The sequence below is a fragment of the Ovis aries genome, chromosome 4, assembly GCF_016772045.2.
Source record: "Ovis aries strain OAR_USU_Benz2616 breed Rambouillet chromosome 4, ARS-UI_Ramb_v3.0, whole genome shotgun sequence".
NCBI lineage: Eukaryota > Metazoa > Chordata > Mammalia > Artiodactyla > Bovidae > Ovis > Ovis aries.
Window position 1 is genome coordinate 84,282,172 of NC_056057.1, and position 21,459 is coordinate 84,303,630.

General features: G+C 39.9%; 1 pseudogene; it reads left to right on the top strand.

The window, feature by feature from the left end:
* The first annotated feature begins 512 nt into the window (after positions 1-512).
* Positions 513-18,725, top strand: LOC101121419 (T-cell receptor gamma chain C region DFL12-like; annotated as a pseudogene).
* The last annotated feature ends 2,734 nt before the right edge of the window (positions 18,726-21,459 follow it).

Below are 21,459 nucleotides of genomic sequence, written 5' to 3' on the forward strand. Positions count from 1 at the left end.
CACCCATCCATTTACTTTTAAGGAGAGTCAAATGTAGACCAACATAACTGATCTTAATTTTTATAATAAGGCCGATTCAATTCTTATTAGGTTTGCGAGTTGTTGCCTCAGAGTTTGCTTACAGGTGTAAAAAGAATGAGAGTTCAGGGAAAGAATAGAAAGACATTTAATCACCGGACAAGACCATGGCATCAACACTAACACTGAAACACTGAACTGATTGGAACTTAGCCCAGTTCAGCTCTGCTCACTCCAGTAGGCCACAGGCAAGCTTGTCCACATTGCTCTGCCTGCCCCTCCATCTGATCCCTCTGCTTGCAGTTCTGAGCTCTCAGAGCTCAGGCTTCTCTTCTCCTGTGGGGGAGGTGGCTGCTCTCAGCCTGCCACAGGGGGGCCCTCCAGAAAGGCGTTGGTACAGAGAGGTGGGGCTCCTCCCCAGGTCTCAACCAGCCCCCACCCACTCTGGGCTCGGCCTGGTGGTCTTTAAGAGAGATATTTGCTAACTGACCTGCCTGTCACTTATACTGGGAACCTAGGTCTAGCTCACTGTCCCAGGCATGATGCGGGTCCCAGCGCTGCTTCTGGTTTTCCTGGCTCCTGGTAAGTGTGTTGCCTGGATGTTGGGGGGATTGTTCTGTGTTTTGTGGCAACGGTGTATGTGTGTTGCGGGGTGGGGGGTGGTCATACTAAGAAATGGTGTTTCCTCTTCCTCATTATTTTTTGTTGCTTTTCCAATTTCAGTCATGCAGGTGTCTTCCAACATGGAAGGGGAGAAGATGTCAATTACTAAGGCAGCTGTGCCTGGGGCATTTGTTGAAATCATTTGTGATCTTATCACCCAAACCGTCAAATATATCCACTGGTACAAGCACCAGGAGGGCACAGCTCCCCGACGCCTTCTTTACTACGACATCTCCTACTCAAAGATTGTGTTGGAATCAGGAATCAGTGAAGGGAAGTACAAAGTTTATAAAGAGAAGAGCTATACTTTTGCAATCTCAAACCTGCAAGAAAGTGATTCTGGAATGTACTACTGTGCTGTCTGGGAGAAGCACGTTGGTTTAGACTTCCTTTACACTGCACTGGAAATTTTGCTTGTCACGGCCCAGCACAGCCATGGTATACAGTATAGACCAGCCGTTGCCATGCTTACTGCCCCCAATTCTCTTTACTCTGAAGGAAGAGAAATCCTGAGTTCAATGCCCATTCCCCAACATTTATATTCAATTACTACTCACCCCTCCTCTCAGAAACCACATTTTTTCTAAAACTAGGTCCCTACATTTAGGCCTCAGGCAAGCAGCTGCCAGGCAACATATTCTTTTAGCTCCCCTAGGAGCTAGTGCGGAGAAGGCAATGGCATCACACTCCACTACTCTTGCCTGGAAAATCCATGGATGGAGGAGCCTGGTAGGCTGCAGTCCATGGGGTCGCTAAGAGTCGGACACGACTGAAGTGACTTAGCAGCAGCAGCAGCAGTAGCAGAAGCTAGGGGAGTCTATTTCACCTTCTCTTTAGGACAAGGATGATAGGGCACCTAGGACTGATCTATTCCTGGAGATATTTAAGAGGATAGAATGAAATGATTAGCTATACTGAACCATTTATCTAATCATTATCCAAAGCAGATGGCAGGGAATGAAGCACCTTCATTATTCAGGATTATGAAGAATGAGAAAAGATGGAATGAAAACTTGGACTTTCTGAACCTCAAGCTGGTATCTGACTTATATTTTGAACAAACGGATATTTTCCTTACATCACCAACCAGGGCATGGCCGACACAGAGAAAGTGTAGGAAAAAGGTGATTTCTGTAGTTGGGTTAACCGTTGTATTCTACTTACACCTTCTGTTCAACCCACAGCCAGAACCGTTCTGTTTTAAACAAGCAAAGCCAGAGATTCTTTCCACCCAGCCTCCAACTTTGATATGACCAAATCCTAAACTGGAATGAGACTTATCAGATTATATTTTTCTCAATAATTCAACTGAAAAAACAATTTGGGTCAACAATCAGACAATGAATGGTATCTATTTCAACTGAAAGTTCAATTAAGAAAGGGGTGAGGCTTTCTTACTGGGTTAGGTTTAAGAACATAAATTAATACTGAAGTACAGAAATACCAGATTCATATGTACATGTCTCTTTTGTACTGGATCCTTCAAATTTCTATCAGAACAGTGTTTCTTAAACTGTGGTCCATGGACCACCTGCATCAGATATATCTGAATTTGAGTAAAAGTGCACATTCTGGGTGGCATTCAACACCATGAAAACAAATCTTGGACTGACAGCTGGAAATGAGGCTTCAATAAGCTCCACATGAAAGTGAAAGTTGCTTAGTCCTGTCTGACTCTTTGCAACCCCATGGACTATACAATCCATGGAATTCTCCAGGTCAGAATACTGGAGTGGGTAGCCTTTCCCTTCTCCAGGGGATCTTCTCAACCCAGGGATCCGACCCAGGTCTTCCGCATTGCAGGCGGATTCTTAAGCTCCATAGCTTATTCTTATTCAAGTTGATTTATAAGAACTGCTGTGCTAGCAGTAACAGATAAAGTGACACATCTCCCTCTGAAATGGGCTGATTCCCAGCCTGACACAGGAAAGCATTCTAGAATATTGCTCATGGGCTTATCCCCAACCCGAAATCCCTTCTGTTCTGTTGCACCCTGGATGCTGCTGCTCTCCCTGGTCACCACACTTCTCCATAGAATTCCACAACCACAAGTCAAGGTTTCAGGTCCTTCTCACTTCTGTGACTGCAAAAAAGAAGGGATTGGTTAGTAAAGGAACCAATTTGAACTTGCTCTTCTGGGCCAGGGACCATGTATTTTAACTATTTCGCAACTTCAGAAAGCCTGAAGCATAAACTTACTGTTTTTATATTTTTCCGATAAGGTTCTGTTCTGCACATTTATTTCTTTAATCTGCTTTGAATTCAAATTTTGGGTATGGGGGTAATGTAGAGAACTCTCTGCAGAGAGTATTTTATACAACAAATTTTTCCTGACATCTGAGATATAAGAATTTTTTATGGAAAAAATAGGCATAACAACTCTATCAAGTCAAAGAAAAGTATCAGGATGGAACACAAAGACGTGCCCCTTGATGATCACGTTTGGTGCTGCACCGCTCCATTTCACCCTGCTGGGAAGGACAGAAATATTCTCCATAGGTGGCAGGAAAAGAGAGTAGAGGACTTCCAGCTCAGTCATGGGCACTGAATTGATAGGTTGGTTTGACCACTTTCTTTGCTGGAATTCTTCACTGAAATTCTTTCGGACACACGCCTGACCTCATTGGTAACAGCCTGAGAGCTGCTCAGAAATGGAAAACCCTTTGTGATAAGAACCTGAGCATTAAGGTGTATGGTGTAACTAAGAGGTCATTGTGCCTGAGCTGGGAGAGGACAAGTTCATGGAGGAGGTGGCCACCACATTGAAAAAATTCAAAAGTGAAGCAGGGATTTTTCGGAAGCAGCTGTACAGAGTGTTAATTGACTTACTGTGTGCCGTTCAAAAACTGTGTTGGAGCATGTCCCTTTCCCCTATGACACCCCTGTTTTCTAATATGTGTAGGTACCCACACAAGGCATACAGCAACCTTGCTCACTGTTCTCAGCTTCAGTCTCTCCATTAATTAAAAGGGTGTAATAAATGCTCCCATGTTGTAGGATTGCTGGAAGATTTATTGGGTCAATACATATAGAGAACTTAGACCTGTGCCTGTCACACACTAATAACCATTAGTGCTTGTTAATGTTATCTGTGGCCTCAGCCCTAAGTAAAGAGGGTATTAGTGAGACAGGCAGGAGTCCTCCACAATGAGCTTTCCTCCCAGGAGCCACTTGGAGCCCAGATGGTTGAAAGACAAAACCACAGCCTTAGCTGAGATAGGCCCATGACTCTCTGCTTCCTCTCTGCTGCCAAAAGTATTCAGCAAGGGCTGAGCACAAAGGAGGCGCCAGAAGTCTTAGTGGAGCTAGAAGATTTAAATTAATATGTAGCTGAATGAGAAAGGGCTTCCCTGGTAGATCAGGTGGTAAAGAATCCGCCTGCAATGTGGGAGACTTGGGTTAGATCCCTGGGTTGGGAAGATCCCCTAAAGAAGGGAAGGGCTACCCACTCCAGGTATTCTGGCCTGGAGAATCCCATGGACTGCAGTCCATGGGGGTCACAGAAAGTTGGACACAACTAAGTGACTTTCACTTCACTAAATAAGAAAATGAGAGGGTCTGCTTTTGTCATACTTGGCATGGTTGAACCAGTAAGAGGGATCAGTAAAACAGCTTCTGGAATCGTTTTCTATATTGAAAGAATAGGTCTTTGGAGAAGAACATTCCAAAGTTTCAAACTTCCTGTGTCTCCTCGGCACAGGAAAAAATAGAATATTTTCACTCAGCTCCTTCTTTACCTTGGTTTGCTGTGAGGTGATTGAAATCTTACTGAAGGACTTGGATAGGATGGCTCCCTACAACTTTGACCTTGAAGCTCCACCACAGAGTGTTTATTGGGATATTAAAACATCTTTTTCTTTACTTTCAGCATTGTTGATAATTTAAATTTTACCATGTGAATACCTTAGAAATTCTGACAAACATGTTAATATTTATTGTACCAGCCCTTCTGTCCATCCTCACTGTCACTGCAGCAACCTGGGTCCTCAGATGCCTCTCAGTGGCTTATGACGACCATCTCTGAAACATGTCTGCTTCCCTGGGATTGCTCCCCTGACCAACTCACCTTCCTGCACTGTATCTTCCTAAAGCGCAGAGCTGATCATGTCACTCTTCTCTCTACAATCTTCAGTATCTTCTCGTAGTGAATTCTTTTAAAAAAATACTGATTTGGAAATGCTGTAGAACGGAAAGATTGTCTACATCCCTCTTTCTTAAAAATTAAGTATGCCTCCTGTTCTCTTGTCACCTTTCTATTCCAAGTTTCTCTACCCAAGGACCCAATTAGTTTCCTGCTTGTTCTTTCTAACTCACACCTCTAGATGTTTTTAAATGTAAATCTAACTTATGGTGTTTGATAGAAAGCTATTTTTGTTTTTGTAACAAATAACCAATAGTTCAAGTCTAGTCTTAAAATAATCTATCATTTCTCTAACATTTAAACATGCTTTTGTAGTAGTTTTATTTCAGTATATACTTGGAGTATTGGCTGGGAGATTTTGGATTCATTTATGTCTCAATATTCCTATACCATTATTATATTATTTGCAATAGCAGATGAGGTCTGCTATGCCAAATGTCTATTCATTATTATTCTTAAAAAATAATTTTTAAATTATTTCATATTTATATAACTTAACTAGCTCACTCCCCAACACTTATACAATAGAACAAAAACAAAATATTTTCTTAATCTGATTGGAATTATAAGCATATACATGAATTTAGGAAAGATTAGCATCTTTATGATTTTGAGTTTTCTTTCACAACAGATATGTCTTTCATTTATTCAGGTTTAATTTTAATGCCCTTTATTAAAATCTAATACGTTTCTTCTTATAGTTATCGTATTTCCTTGAAAGTTAATAAATAAAAGATTAAATAAATGATTTAATAACTGTGCTTATATTTTGCATTTTATTACTCAAAACTTTTATAAATTTTGAAATATATACAACTCACATCTATTTCTGTTTTATTGACTATGCCAAAGCCTTTGACTGTGTGGATCACAAGAAACTGTGGAAAATTCTGAAAGAGATGGGAATACAGACCACCTGACCTGCCTCTTGAGAAACCTATATGCAGGTCAGGAAGCAACAGTTAGAACTGGACATGGAACAACAGACTGGTTCCAAATAGGAAAAGGAGTATGTCAAGGCTGTATATTGTCACCCTGCTTATTTAACTTATATGCAGAGTACATCATGAGAAATGCTGGGCTGGATGAAGCACAAGCTGGAATCAAGGTTGCTGGGAGAAATATCAATAAGTTCAGATATGCAGATGGTACCACCCTTATGGCAGAAAGTGAAGAGGAACTAAAAAGATGAAAGTGAAAGAGGAGAGTGAAAAAGTTGGCTTAAAGCTCAACATTCAGAGAACGAAGATCATGGCATCCGGTCCCATCACTTGATGGCAAATAGATGGGGAAACAGTGGAAACAGTGTCAGACTTTATTTTTTGGGGCTCCAAAATCACTGCAGATGGTGAGTGCAGCCATGAAGTTAAAAGACACTTACTCCTTGGAAGGAAAGTTATGACCAACCTAGATAGCATATTCAAAGGCAGAGACATTACTTTGCTAACAAAGGTCTATCTAGTCAAGGCTATGGTTTTTCCAGTGGTCATGTATGGATGTGAGAGTTGGACTGTGAAGAAAGCTGAGCCCTGAAGAATTGATGCTTTTGAACTGTGGTGTTGGAGAAGAATCTTGACAGTCCCTTGGACTGCAAAGAGATCCAACCAGTCCATTCTAAAGGAGATCAGCATCAACCCTGGGTGTTCATTGGAAGGACTGATGCTGAAGCTGAAACTCTAACATTTTGGCCACCTCATGCGAAGAGTTGACTCATTGGAAAAGACTGATGCTGGGAGGGATTGGGGGCAGGAGGAGAAGGGGACGACAGAGGATGAGATGGCCGGATGGCATCACCGACTCAATGGACATCAATTTGAGTGAACTCCGGGAGTTGGTGATGGACAAGGAGGCCTGGCGTGCTGTGATTCATGGGGTCGCAAAGAGTTGGACATGACTGAGCGACTGAACTGAACTGAATGATAGAATAAAATATTTTTTTAATATATTTTTTTCTAGCTTTTAAAATTTATTTTATGATTGGTGGAAAATTTCTTTACAATGTTATGTTGGTTTCCACCATAGAACAGCACACACAAATCAGCCATAATTATACATATAACACCTCCCTCTTGAGCCTTCCTCCCCTCCCTTCACCCCCCTTCTGGGTAATCACAGAGAACCAAGCTGGACTCCCTGTGTCAAGTAGCAACTTCTCACGAGTTATCTATATTACACATCGTAGTGTATATATGTCTATTCTACTAATGAAAGAGATTGTTTAAAAATGTGTTCATAAATTTTGGAAGCCTTGTACGGGGCAGTTAAAAGTCACACCTCACTTTAATATGCGGAGAAAGAACGAAGGGCAACATAATCTATCCTCTGTTACTTAGTAGCTGGGACTTTTTTCAAGTTACATGATGGCTTGAATTTCTATTTGCATTGAAAATAAGAACAACAGTGACCACGTACCATCTACGGTAGATGAACAGCCAGGCTGTAATTCAATGGCAACTTTTCTTCCTTTTACCTCTTCCTGGGTTGTTTCAAACCACACAATGTTTGTATTTATCTAGCAGCTCTTTTTAATGACTACTTTATTTTCCCCTACAGATAGAGACTTTGATGTAGACATGTCCCCCGAGCCCACTATGTTTCTTCCTTCAATTCCTGAAATCAACTGCGATAATGCTGGAACGTACCTTTGTCTTCTGGAGAAATTTCCCCTCATGTTATTAAGGTTTATTGGAGAGAAAAAAATGGCAACAGAGTTCTGCCATCCCAACAAGGAAACACCACGAAGACCACTGACATATACTTGAAGTTCAGCTGATTAACCATGACTGAAAATGCATGGAGGAAGAACACATACATATCATCAAACATGAGAAAAATAAAAGAGGAAAAGATCAGGAGATCTTTTTTCCTTCAGTTAGTCAAGGTATGTGTATGTACTGAATGCAGCCTCCCAGAACATTTTTTTCAAAGGGAATACCCCATATCTTCTGTCCGTTAATGAAAAACAAATATAAATCTTTTTTAAAATGTTGAGCTATGTCCTTACCAGAAAAGGCAATGGCACCCCACTCCAGTACTCTTGCCTGGAAAATCCCATGGACGGAGGAGCCTGGTAGGCTGCAGTCCATGGGGTCGAGTTTGAAGCTTAAGAAAGAGATAAATGTGCTTAAATACTACCCACCTTGATTTCATCAGCCAAAATATTTTTTATAATGATGCCTTTAAGGACTGTTATATGGTTTAAATAAAACAATATATATGGAAGCACTAGAAGACTCTTGAGAGTCCCTTGGACTGCAAGGAGATCCAACCAGTCCATTCTGAAGGAGATCAGCCCTGGGATTTCTTTGGAAGGAATGATGCTAAAGCTGAAACTCCAGTACTTTGGCCACCTCATGTGAAGAGTTGACTCATTGGAAAAGACTCTGATGCTGGGAGGGATTGGGGGCAGGAGGAGAAGGGGACAACAGAGGATGAGATGGCTGGATGGCATCACTGACTCGATGGACGTGAGTCTGAGTGAACTCCAGGAGTTGGTGATGGACAAGGAGGCGTGCTCCAATTCCTGGGGTCGCAAAGAGTTGGACATGACTGAGTGACTGAACTGAACTGATAGTGTTCATAGCACACTTGTTCAGTCTCTCAGTTGTGTCTGACTCTTTGCAACACTGTGGACTGCAGCTCGCCAGCAAAGCACACAAAGAGAAATTCCACTGTTGTTGATCTTACATGATCAGGAAGGAAGAATAATTATGTCTTTTATGAATATTCTGCTTATCAAGCAAAGTCACCTCATTTCAATCTTGCTTACTCAAACTATAATCCAGAAATGCATATTATTGACAAAATGGTGTTTGTATGAGAGAGTCAGATTGCAGCTCAATAGAAAGTGGAATAATCTGACCACTGTACTTTTATTACAATACAGGGTCTTACATTTTCAAGATTTGTGTTTTATATTCCACCATAAGGTAAAATTTTGCAAACAAAAATGGAGTGAGGCTAAAGTGTAGAGATGTACATTCTATATAATGAATATATTGCTTGCTAATGGAAAAATTCCTCCCACAACTCTCATTGCAACCCTAGCACACACCAGGCCTGAAGGGATGTGTGGATGAACACACTAGGGTGAATTACTCTTCCAGGAGGATGCCGTACAGCAATGAGTATATGGCCTTTCTGTAATCACTCAAAAGTTCTGAATCACTTAAAGTCCTTCATATGAACACAACTGCCTAAAGGTCCCAGAGGGCCCATAAGAAGGAATCAGTTTGGACTTTTCCCTCTGGTTAAAACCCTTTTTAAACAGTGGGAAACATGTCCAAAATATAATAAAATGTACAGAGACTTCTGCACTGAGCCATCCATATTTCTGAAGTAAGTTTCTCTGACCCTTAGTTTGTCCAGTGATCAAATTAGGTTCAAACACTTACTTTGAACATTTTGTCCTGGGACTGCAATGAAGAGTAAGTGAAGTAATGACAGTGAAAATGCTTGCTTTCAAAAACATAACACAGGCGTACTTATTCATAACTTCATTGTGGGTTTTTTTTTTTTTTATCTTTTATAAGACTCTTTAAGATTTTAAAGTAACCCTGAATCTTTATTTCTGTGGCTAACGAAGGGGAAGCAAATAGACAAAGTGCTGGTTTAATATAACTATGGACTTAATTGTCCTTAGATTTTAAGTTTTCTAGTGATCAGAAAAAAATAAGAATTCAAGTAACTTTCATGATGATGATTATCATAAAGGAGAGGTTTGGGTTATAATGTGTTACACTTGGCACTTAATTGATCAGACAAATGTTTCCCATAGGCTACTCATGGCAACAAAGTTCCTGAGGTCATTTCAGTTAACTTTATTTTGCAGCAAATTTCTAAGGAGGAACCCAGTTGACTTTTGTGACTGTTTTCCTCTAGCCAACAAACCATTATCTATACAAAAAATGTTTTACTTATATGAATGCCTTTTTAAAATTGCAAATAAATACAATTCTTGCCTTTGGTTTTCAATGGTCAGGGGATTATAAACATCATTTGACCTATTTTTCTGTGTTTTAAAAAATTCCACTGAAATGCCAAGCTCCCATAATAAAATTGTCATTGGTAAGAATACTTGAGATATATAGAAGAGAAGGTTTTAGTGTCCACAGTGGTGGAATTCTGTTTTCTTTCTATAGATTAATTTCTTACATTTCAATGTTATTTTTACAAAGTACCTTCCATATGTTTTGTCTCATTTATTCCCCCACCATGATCCTTGGAATGCTGGCTCTGCCATCACTGGTATGACTCTCGGCAAGTTACCCTCTAATTCTTATTCCTGTTTCATATCATGAAATCTTCCAAAACGCAGTTCACTCCAGTATCACTGGGACAAGATATTGCATGTGCAGTATTTAAATCAGTGCCTGGCACAGTAATAATCACTCAGTGACTATTAGACTCTCAATATTGTTTTCTTTATTCCCACCCACACCACATCTGTAGAATCTTGTGCAAGAGTAGCTGATAATGGGAATATGAGTGATATAGAAAGGTGTGGCTAGTTGTTTATTTTTCCCAGATTGGAAATTTGCTTGAGCCAGACTCCTTCAAACATGAGATTCTATTTTAGTTTCTGGGATCAGATGAGTTCATTTTGATGCTGAATTGATCTACTGAATTGCAGAGAATCAGACCAGCTATTCTTGGCTTATGGGGCTCCTATTTTTATTTTATTTTATTTTATTTTGTCTTTTATTTTTATTTTTATTTTTACTTTATTTTACTTTACAATACTGTGTTGGTTTCGCCATACATTGACATGAATCCACCATGGGTGTACATGCAATCCCACACATGAACCCCCCTCCCACCTCCCTCCCCACAACATCCCTCTGGGTCATCCCCATGCACCAGCCCCAAGCATGCTGTATCCTGCATCAGATATAGATTGGTGATTCTATTCTTACATGATGCTATACATGTTTCAATGCCATTCTCCCAAATCCTCCCACCCTCTCCCTCTCCCTCTGAGTCCCAAAGTCTGTTATACACCTCTGTGTCTTTTTTGCTGTCTTGCATACAGGGTCGTCATTGCCATCTTTCTAAATTCCATATATATGTGTTAGTATACTGTATTGGTGTTTTTCTTTCTGGCTTACTTCACTCTGTATAATCGGCTCCAGTTTCATCCATCTCAACAGAACTGATTCAAATGTATTCTTTTTAATGGCTGAGTAATACTCCATTGTGTATATGTACCACAGCTTTCTTATCCATTCATCTACTGATGGACATCTAGGTTGTTTCCATGTCCTGGCTATTATGAACAGTGCTGTGATGAACATTGGGGTACATGTGTCTCTTTCTATTCTGGTTTCCTCGGTGTGTATGCCCAGCAGTGGGATTGCTGGGTCATATGGCAGTTCTATTTGCAATTTTTTAAGGAATCTCCACATTGTTTTCCATAGTGGTTGTACTAGTTTGCATTCCCACCAACAGTGTAGGAGGGTTCACTTTTCTCCACAGCCTCTCCAGCATTTATTGCTTGCAGATTTTTGGATCGGAGACATTCTGACTGGTGTGAAGTGGTACCTCATTGTGGTTTTGATTTGCATTTCTCTAATACTGAGTGATGTTGAGCATCTTTTCATGTGTTTGTTAGCCATCCGTATGTCTTCTCTGGAGAAATGTCTATTTAGTTCTTTGGCCCATTTTTTGATTGGGTCATTTATTTTTCTGGAATTGAGTTACATAAGTTGCTTGTATATTTTTGAGATTAGTTGTTTGTCAGTTGTTTCATTTGCTATTATTTTCTCCCATTCAGAAGGCTGTCTTTTCACCTTGCTTATATTTTCCTTTGTTGTGCAGAAGCTTTTAATTTTAATTATATTCCATTTGTTTATTTTTGCTTTTATTTCCAGAATTCTGGGAGGTGGATCATAGAGGATCCTGCTGTGATTTAGTGCTGGGAAAACTGGTCAACCACTTGTAAAAGAATGAAATTAGATCACTTTCTAACACCGCACATGAAAATAAACTCAAAATGGATTAAAGATCTAAATGTAAGACCAGAAACTATAAAACTCCTAGAGGAGAACAGGGGCTCCTATTTTTAATGAATGGTTTTTTTGTCAGCAGAGCATATACTTATATGTGTGTGTTACAATTACACATGTATAAACCCATGTGCACACTGTCAAATAACAGGCATGAAAAGCTTATTAATAACTGTTCTCATTTCTTGTAGTTGTCACTTCAATTGTCATTATTATTGAACTTCCAAATGATGGTTTGATGGATGAAAATGGTAAGTTTTTGTATATGTTTGCCTGTAAGTCAGGCTTCAGTCACTTTTCCTTTCTGATTATTTTCCCCTTTGAAGTTTTCCTGGCTTAAAAGGCAACCCACACCAGTATTCTTGCCTGAAAAATTCCACGGACAGAAAAGCCTGGTGAGCTACAGTCCATGGGGCCTCAAAGAGTCAGACAGGACTGAGCAACTGAACAAAGTAAAAAAGACCAATTAACTGCAATTGGGTTCATCATTGTCAAACTTTTAATGACTCCTCTTTTGTCTGTATATATATATATGTACAGATATATGTACACAGACACACATGTATAAGTACAGACATATGGACAGACTCTAAAATAATAGGCAAAGTTGACTGATAATATTTGATCTCATTTCTTCTAGAAGGCACTGATATTTATTCTACAAAAGCTGTCCAACACAGGAAAACAGTAAATTTTTCAATATATCTGCATTCATTTCATCCTCTAGCTTTCCCCTCTCCTGATCAAATTATCTTTTTAACTTCCCTGGTCTATAGTGGGAAAGACCAATTATTTGTTGGTTTGTGGGGCTGATATTTTTAATCAATATCTCTCCTGACTCTTTATTGGCAAAGTATATATGCTTCCCTGCTATGTGTGTGTGTGTGTATATATATATATATATATATATATATATATATATATATATAAAATACATAGATTATATATATATAATATATAAGTATATATATATAAAGTATATATTTATAAAAATAAATATATATATAAAGATATATAATACATAGATTATACATGATAAAATATGTAGATTATGAGTGTGTATATAGACACACACACACATACATTCATATCATGGTGTCAAAAACTAGGTATGAACAATAAACTAATACTTGGTCTCCTTTCTTCCAGAAGTCATTGATGTTCATTCTACAGAAGCACATCTGAACGATGGAAACAGTAAGTTTTGTCTATGTTTGCCTTTATGTCAGGCTACAGCACATTTTTTCCCTTCTGGATAAACTTAAGTTTTGAAGTTTCTTGGTTTAAGGCAGAAAAATCAGACTGTTTGGATTTGCAGAAATAGACTGAGTGATATTTTAATTCAATATACTATCATTTCCTAGGACCCATCTTAATACAGTAAATGCTGGTTTTGGTGTGAGTGGACTGTAAATTAGAGGGTATAGTGATAGGCCCTGAATTATCTAAACAGTGGGCTTCATTCATTAGTGTGGCTTTGTTTCTTTTTAAATTATTTTTAATTTTTTTCTCTTTCTTATTTTTTAAATTATGAAAGTACAATAACACATTAAGAGGAGACTTGGAAAATACAGATTTGATTTAGGTCATACCTAAATGGTCTAGTGGTTTTCCCTACTTTCTTCAATTTAAGTCTGAATTTGGTAATAAGGAGTTCATGATCTGAGCCACAGTGAGCTCCTGGTCTTGTTTTTATTGACTGTATAGAGCTTCTCCATCTTTGGCTGCATAGAATATAATCAATCTGATTTCGGTGTTGACCATCTGGTGATGTCCATGTGTAGAGTCTTCTCTTGTGTTGTTGGAAGAGGATGTTTGCTATGGCCAGTGCATTTTTTTTGCAAAACTCTATTAGTCTTTGCCCTGCTTCATTCCGCATTCCAAGGCCAAATTTGCCTGTTACTCCAGGTGTTTTTGACTTCCTACTTTTGCATTCTAGTCCCCTATAATGAAAAGGACATCTTTTTGGGTGTTAGTTCTAAAAGGTCTTGTAGGTCTTCATAGAACCGTTCAACTTCAGCTTCTTCAGCGTTACTGGTTGGGGCATAGACTTGGATAACTGTGATATTGAATGGTTTGCCTTGGAGATAAACAGAGATCATTCTGTCATTTTGAGACTGCATCCAAGTACTGCATTTCGGACTCTTTTGTTGACCATGATGGCTACTCCATTTCTTCTGAGGGATTCCTGCCCGCAGTTCTAAATAGGAAAAGGAGTGTGTCAAGGCTGTATATTGTCACCGTGCTTGTTTAACTTCTATGCAGGGTACATCATGAGAAACGCTGAACTGGAAGAAACACAAGCTGGAATCAAGATTGCCGGGAGAAATATCAATAACCTCAGATATGCAGATGACACCACCGTTATTGCAGAAAGTGAAAAGGAACTAAAGAGCCTCTTGATGAAAGTGAAAGAGGAGAGTGAAAAAGTTGGCTTAAAGCTCAACATTCAGAAAACGAAGATCATGGCATCTGGTCCCATCACTTTATGGGAAATAGATTGGGAAACAGTGGAAAGAGTGTCAGACTTTATTTTTGGGGGCTCCAAAATCACTGCAGATGGTGACTGCAGCCATGAAATTAAAAGATGCTTACTCCTTGGAAGGAAAGTTATGACCAACCTAGATAGCATATTCAAAAGCAGAGACATTACTTTGCCGACTAAGGTCCATCTAGTCAAGGATATGGTTTTTCCTGTGGTCATGTATGGATGTGAGAGTTGGACTGTGAAGAAGCCTAGCACTGAAGAACTGATGCTTTTGAACTGTGGTGTTGGAGAAGACTCTTGAGAGTCCCTTGGACTGCAAGGAGATCCAACCAGTCCATTCTGAAGGAGATCAGCCTTGGGATTTCTTTGGAAGGAATGATGCTAAAGCTGAAACTCCAGTACTTTGGCCACCTCATGCGAAGAGTTGACTCACTAGAAAAGACTCTGATGCTGGGAGGGATTGGGGGCAGGAGGAGAAGGGGATGACAGAGGATGAGATGGCTGGATGGCATCACTGACTCGATGGACGTGAGTCTGAGTGAACTCCGGGAGATGGTGATGACCAGGGAGGCCTGGCGTGCTGAGATTCATGGGGTCACAAAGAGTCAGACACGACTGAGCAACTGAACTAAACTGAACTGGAAAATACATAACAAACTTACATATAGTTCCACTATATATTACAGTTATTTTTTAAGTAGATAAATTAAGATTTTAGTTGAAATTTCAATATCAAACTCTGAAAATTAATAGAATGAATATACAGAAAACTAGGAGAATAGAGTAGATATGAAAATCACTATGAACCAACTCAACATAATTAAAATTTATATAATTTTCAAACAGCAGCACGATACAAATTCTATTTAAGTTCTCATAGACTATAAACCAGGAGACACTGCAACATATCTGGGGACATAAAGCAAGGTGCAAAAATTTCATAGTTTTGTACTGAAATCATACCGAGTCTGTTCTCTTATCACAGTGGAATTATGTTATAAATCAATATCAAAAGATATTTGAAAACAGGCCACATATTTTCTAGTGCAGGCTAAGTTGTGTTCAACTCTTTGTGACCCTATGGACTCACAAGATTCCTTTGTCCATGGGCTTCTCCAAGAACACTGGAGTGGGTTGCCATGCCCTTTGCCAGGGTATTTTCCTGACCCAGTGATGGAATCGCGTCTCTTTTGTCTCTGGCATTGGCAGGCGGATTCTTTACCACTAGCACCACTTGGGAAGCCTCATTTTCAAGGACAACATGATGTTTACCAAGAGAGATCTTTGATTAAGCCATTGAAAGCCTCAGTGAAGATGAAAGACTGAGAAAACATAGAAGGTGATTGTAGAGAAAGTGAAAGAAAGAAAGAAAGTGAAAGAAAGAAAGTGAAAGAAAGAAAGAAAGTGAAGTCATTCAGTCATGTCCTACTCTTTGTGACCCGATGGACTATAGCCCACCAGGCTCCTCCATCCATGGAATTTTCTAGGCAAGAGTACTGGAGTTGCCATTTCCTTCTCCAGGGGATCTTCCCGACCTAGGGATTGAACCCGGATCTCCCGCTTTGCAGGCAGATGCTTTTACCATCTGAGCCACCAGAGAAGAAAGCATTTAAATGAGAAATTTATATCAAAATGAGAGGTTACTATTCAAGATACTTTTGAAACCCCATGGGTTTGGAAATCAAAAGTTTACTTTTAAATTATGAGCAAGAAGAGTGTTACTTTCCTTCTAATGACCAGGGAAACCTGATTTCTCTTTGCTTCTAGATATTTTTTATCTGTATTCAATGCTAGTAGCTAATACATGAAATCTGACACTAATTGAAAGCTTCTTATGCACAAGGTGTTGGGGTGTCTCTTGCATCCGTATATTTTCTGCTTAATCCTCATTAAACTCCCAGGAGGTGGTATAATATTTCCCCTGTCCTGACTTTAGTGATGGGAGCAAGATATTAAAATTAAGCCCCTTGAACAAAGCCACACAGCTAGATCTGGGGATTCAACCAAGGCCATCTGAATCAATGGTTTATCAGTTCACAATGGTTTATACATTTACTCAATTCTCTATTCCTACTGTATGATGTGGATATAGAGCAAGAATCCCAAAGCCCAGGCCCTGAGACAGGATGGCCCATGGGCAAGGGTGTAAGTGCATGGGCTTCTGGGTATCACAGACTGAAATTTAAACACCAGTTCTTTTCTTTATTAGCTATATGAAAAATGGGTAAATTCCTTACATTTTCTGAACAATATGTTCCATTTTTGCTAATAGGGAACAGATTCCTTGGGGACTCTCAATCCCTTTGCCTGATCCCCAGATTGGGTAGTCTGATGTGGGGCCTAGAACCTTCACAACAGTGTGAGAACTTCACTGATGTTATCGTTCTCCAGTTTGTGGGTCACCAACCCAGTGGGTATAGGATTTGATTTTAACGTGATTGCATCCCTCCTGCCATCTCATTGCAGCGTCTCCTTTGTCCTTGGACCTGGGGTATATTTTTGTGTGCATTCCAACATCCTTCTGTCTGTGGCTGTTCAGCAGCTAGTTGTGATTCTAGTGTTAAGACAAATGCATGTACTTCTACTCTGTCATTTTGGGAGCGCCAACTCATTGGAAAAGACCCAAGATTGAGAGCAGCAGGAGAAGGGGGTGACAGAGGAAATGATGGTTGGATGGCATCACCAACTCAATGACATGAGTTTGAGCAAACTCCAAGAAACCGTGAAGGACAGGGAAGCCTGGCATGCTGCAGTCCATGGGGTTGTAAAGTTGGTCATGACTTAGCGACTGAACAACAATAGGGAACAATCACACCAACTCAGTTGTTGGAGAGATAAGATCACATATGTGGAAAGTCTTCCGCAAGGTATCCATTTAGCTAGCACAGAATCAGAACTAGTTGGTGGCCCTTTCTCCCTACATGAAGGTTCTTAGTGAATTTAGATGCTCTGGCTCTGCTCCTGCTGACCCCTCCCCCATTCCCAGTATCAGGGGGCCCGGAACTCAGCTAACACCTGACCTGATCAAGGGCAGTGAGTTATGAGCTCGTCACTCCCTGAGATCCTTTCCATACCAAATGCTAGTGATTCCGGAGTTCTGACTCTATTGAGATAAAGTGTGGAAAAGGAAAATTTCCACAGGAAGAAACTCAGCCTTATAGTTAATTGAGTAGACAAGTCACGTCAATCATCATTGTTGTTAATTAATTTTTGAGATCATATATTTCTTGCAAAACTTCAAAGGAGAGTAAGTGCAATTTTCCTATAACATGACAGCTGTGATGTTAGACATTGAAGAAAAACAGGTGAGTGAGGCTTGAGCTCCTAAAGTTTCAGGGACCTGGCACCAAGACATTGATCCATTATTTACAGTATCCTCTTTACTAAAAGCCCCTGCCCACACGACTGTGAACCCCACCTGATCTCCATGGTTTTTATTCTTCTTAGGAATCTCATTGTTGCACAGTATATAATGGCTCAGATGCCAAATCAGCAATTTAACTTCATACTTATACTTAACTCTAATGTCTGGAGTATTTATTGCACATGGAAATGCAGGATTACAGAGCAGCTAAGACTATATTCTTCGAAGTCACGTTGCTGCCACTGAAATGTGGTTTCTTGTACTTTTTAAATGCAAGGCATCAGGCAAATTATTTCTGTGTTCAGTTTACTGGTAAAATGGGATTGAAACTAATAATCTCATTGGTTATTTTTAAATAAGTGTAGAATTTTACATATGAAGCTCACAGAATAGGTGTTTGACATTTGATTAGTTGTTAATGAATATTACCTATTATTAATACTCAGAGATGTGGTGGGGGAAAAATAAAAGGCTAAGTGCTACTTATCAAAAATACTCTTTCCTATTGGACTCATTCATTAAAAGCATAACCTTGCTTTTTAATATCTGGGGAGGATCTAGTGAATTTAGCTGCGGTTGTTGATTGACTTGAATTGTCAAGTGGGTTCTGCGTTGTACTGGTGCTGACAGTGCTCATGGTGGTTGTACTTGTTTTCTTTGGGTACAAAGATGGTGGAGAGGTGTCACTAGGTTACTAGAAATGAATAGTTGTGACCACTGCTTCCATTAATATATCCTATTCTCTCAAAAGAACACTTGAAACTAACCAAAATGACTTCCCCTAGATACCCTGCAACTACAGCTCATGAATGCCTCTGCCTGCTACAACTACTTCCTCCTCATCTTCAAGAGTGTGGTCTATTTTGTCATCATCACCTTCTCTGTGTTTACAAGAGGCATCTGTTGTGATGGAAAGAGCTCGTGACAGAGGGGACCACAAAAGGGTCAATTTTCCCTCATCATCTATCCCTAAAATTCTCTACTTTTTTGCTGGATTTGGATTGTCTCAGTTCATAGGTGTATTTATCTATTATGTCATTTTTAGGTAACAATTTTTCAAGCCATTGGGCAAACAGAGAGTTTGACTCTGCAACAAGAATTCTGCCATTACTTGGGGCAGGGCCTGGGGCTGGTCCTGGGAGCCTTTCCCACTACTGTCCCCACAACCTCAGCAGCTCCTCCCACCCCCGAATCCACAGGCCTCCTGAGCACACACAGCAGGCAGCTCCCCGTCTCCTCCCTCAGCGCAGCCACGCAGACCATGACCCTGCCCCTCCCTGCCCCACACCCTGGAGCCTCCAGCTTTGTTGCTTGAACTTTGAACTTTAATTTTCATAATAGGCATAAAATTTAAAAATATATAAAAAGTCAATTTGTGTGTGTGTGTACTTTAATTTCATGAAATTGAATCAAGATAAGAAACAGCATGACAACTGAGCTATCAAATTCAGGATGCTTGTAATAAGGTCAATACCACATTTTTATGTTTCAGTGATTATGGTCTTTGGGGCACTGGTTCCAAGATGAGCTACAGCTAAAAGAAAGTGCCCATCTAGTGACTTCTCTTTCAAAGTCATCAGATTCAGACTCATTGGTTTGGGATATTTGTATGGTGATACTGTGACACCCAGCAGACTTTGCACTGTGTGTGCTCAGATTGTACTGGAGTCTCACAAACACTACCTCCTGATCCTCACATAAACCCCATGAAAACTGCTCCAGCACCAGAGGAGCATCAGGTGGAGGGTGAAGCACGTAGACCTTTGAAGGCCTGCGTTTGAACCCTGGGCCTGTATTAACATCCGTGTGACCTCAGCAGCAATTTGAACTCTCTGGGCCATCATTCCCTCATCTGTGTAATGAAGTTACAGAGCCCTGTCTCCTGGGCATGTGGAATAGAGTCAGTGATGCCTGATCCATGCAAGTCTTCAACAGCAACTAGTTTCTACTGTTGGTAGCTCTACTGTAGAATCAGTAGGTTCCACATAAACATGGAACCACTAAGAATCATCTCTAATTTAATTTCCTTCACACACAGGTTAGATGTGGATAAAATAGGGATTCAGTTACTATCTTTCACCAGGTAATTTAATTAATCCTCTAAGAGCCCTTGAAGGAAAGTACAGTTATAGTCCACAGTTTAAAGATGGAAGAGGTGGAGTTATCTGCTCACTACAACCATTTTGTAAGTAATAATTATTTAGAGCCCAGTTTCTCTGATCTCTGTGCCTGTATTTTGCTATCTCATATCTCTGCTGCTGCTGCTGCTGCTGCTAAGTCGCTTCAGTCGTGTCCAACTCTGTTCCACCTCATATCTCTAATTCATTCGTAAGAAGGAGGTCCCAGAGAGGTGAGGAAATACCCAAGGTTAAACACAGAGCAGTAGCAGAGTCCACGCAGGCCAGGTCTGCCTGACTTAAATCCTGCTGCTTTTTTCACTGTATCAGTGCCTCTCTTATTATAACTGTAAATAAATGATTACACTGATAAATAAATAAACAATACATGCCTACATGCTCAGTTGCTAGGTCATGTTCAGCTCTTTGCAACCGCGTGGACTGTAACCTGCCGGGTCCTCTGTCCACGCAAAAATACTGGAGTGGGTTGCCATTTCCTTCTCCAGGGGGTCTTCCTAACCCAGGGATCGAACCCATGTCTCCTGCATTGGCAGATGTATCCTTAACCATTGAATCACCAGGGAAGCTGAAGTAATACAAAGATAATAATAGTAAATAGATAAATTTAAAAAAAGTAATTAATCATATAAGAAAAAAAAGTTACCAGAGTCAGAGTTCATCACAGCCCAGATATCAGACTTTTAAAATCTCCTTCAATATTAAATAACTCTAACGTGCAGCCAGGTTGAGGCATCAAGTGACTGAAATAGTTCCAGGGTTGCCAGCTCAGATCTCAGGCACAAGGAGCCATCACAGAACTCATTATATAAGTGCACCATGTGCTTTGCTCTGAAAGTGACTTACTATCCACTTATCAATTTCACAAGGAAACAAAATGTACGTACTAAACTTCTGTGCCTGGATGTTCATTCATTGTAGTACCATTTACTGCAGCCCCTAGTGAACTGTAATCCTCAATAAGAAACTGAAAATAAATAATGTCATGTGACAGACTACTTTGCATCTTAAAAAAATTAGATTATTTTTAGAATTGGAACATCAATCAGGAAGTGTCATTGAAAAATAATTTGCATTATGAAAGTGAAAGTCACTCAGTTGTGTCTGACTCTTTGTGACCCCAGGGATTACGCAGTCCATAGAATTCTCCAGGCCAGAATACTGGAATGAGTGGCCTTTCCCTTCTCCAGGGGATCTTCCTAACCCAGGGATTGAACCCATTGCAGGTGGATTCTTTACCAGGTAAGCCACAGGGGAAGCCCAAGAATACCATAGTGGGTAGCCTATCCTTTCTCCAGTGGATCTTCCCGACTGAGAAACTGAATCGGGCTCTCCTGCATTCTAGGCAGATTCGTTACCAACTGAGCTATTGGGAAGCCAGTCTTCATTATAGTATCCACCAAAAATTTTGGATAATATCTTTGCATGGATCTAAAATCAATCAAAACACTCTAAAAAATATACCAAGTAATCTTGCTTGAACCATTTTATTTACCCTTCTTCATCTTTAACGTTATGCTTTTGCTTTCTCTGAATCTTTTATAACAAATATGAGTGTACATATAAATATATATGCATTCATACATACTCTAACTTCCCTCTTTATACTCAAAGGTAGTATACAGCATATATTGTTTTGAACTTCT